The sequence below is a fragment of the Apostichopus japonicus genome, chromosome 12 (genome assembly GCF_037975245.1).
Source record: "Apostichopus japonicus isolate 1M-3 chromosome 12, ASM3797524v1, whole genome shotgun sequence".
Lineage (NCBI taxonomy): Eukaryota > Metazoa > Echinodermata > Holothuroidea > Aspidochirotida > Stichopodidae > Apostichopus > Apostichopus japonicus.
Genome location: NC_092572.1, coordinates 12,490,846 through 12,491,768, shown reverse-complemented (window position 1 = coordinate 12,491,768; position 923 = coordinate 12,490,846). Strand labels below are relative to the sequence as shown.

Below are 923 nucleotides of genomic sequence, written 5' to 3'. Positions count from 1 at the left end.
AATTTGAACTAAACTGTGCAAATTAAATCACAAATACTCATATATACAACTTAATATAGTCAAATAAAGTGGTTAAAAGTGTACTTCACGAAACCAATTTCAGCTGAGGTTTCATGTTTGTCTACTTTTATTTATAAATGAACAAAATGGGGTACTTACGTTTCCAATTTCCTTTTCTGCCCTTTCTGCCTTTTCTGCCCTTTTTGCCCCTTGTCTCAACCAACAGATTGTTAAAGAGGTCGTATCCGTCTTCAGCCGAGACAATAGCAATTGTTACAGAAAACAAAAGGAGAATGCTCAACAATTTGCTGTCCATGATCTGTGACAAATGATTGAAGAAAAATAATAATAATAATAACTAACCAAAAAAAAAAATTAATGAATGATATATATTTATGATAACTGTAAATCTAAAAGGCCACATTATCTTAGGAGAACAATATGGACTACGCGACATTATTTTTTAGTCATTTTTTACAGTTAAATTAAAGTTCCAAGTATGTAGCAATTTTGTTTGCAGTGAACTAGACATTAGCACAATAGTATTTACAAATAATAAGATATTATCCATTCTAAGTAAGTAAGTTAACAGCTTGCTGCTTCTGTGATCAAATTATGAACCGTTTTGTTCAACGCAAACAATTTTGTGTCCCACAATTTTATGTAATATTTAATTTTCATATTTGCAGTCATATTTCATTGTTGAAAGATTTGATAAAATTCAATGAAAAGTACAGATTTAACACATGCCTTATATTAATAATATACTTTTTTGTATAAATTTTATACACAATTTTAAGAAGCTGAGACATAAGTATACTTACCGTTCTTTTTTCTCTCTCTCTCTGTTAAAATTGGTACTTCTTGAAATGTCTAGTGACGAATGATATTTTCGGAGAGTATCAACTGCTGTTTGCTCTCTG

The 923-nt window shown here is 29.7% G+C and overlaps 1 long non-coding RNA gene across 1 annotated transcript in view; it reads right to left on the bottom strand.

Moving 5' to 3' along the window:
* LOC139976913 (uncharacterized) overlaps positions 1-923 on the bottom strand; it is a 3,945-nt gene extending 3,022 nt beyond the window's left edge. The window contains exons 1-2 of the long non-coding RNA XR_011796315.1: positions 825-923; positions 160-319 (exon numbers count right to left, since the gene is read on the bottom strand). This is a non-coding gene — a long non-coding RNA (uncharacterized lncRNA). The remainder of the gene's footprint in view (positions 1-159; positions 320-824) is intronic.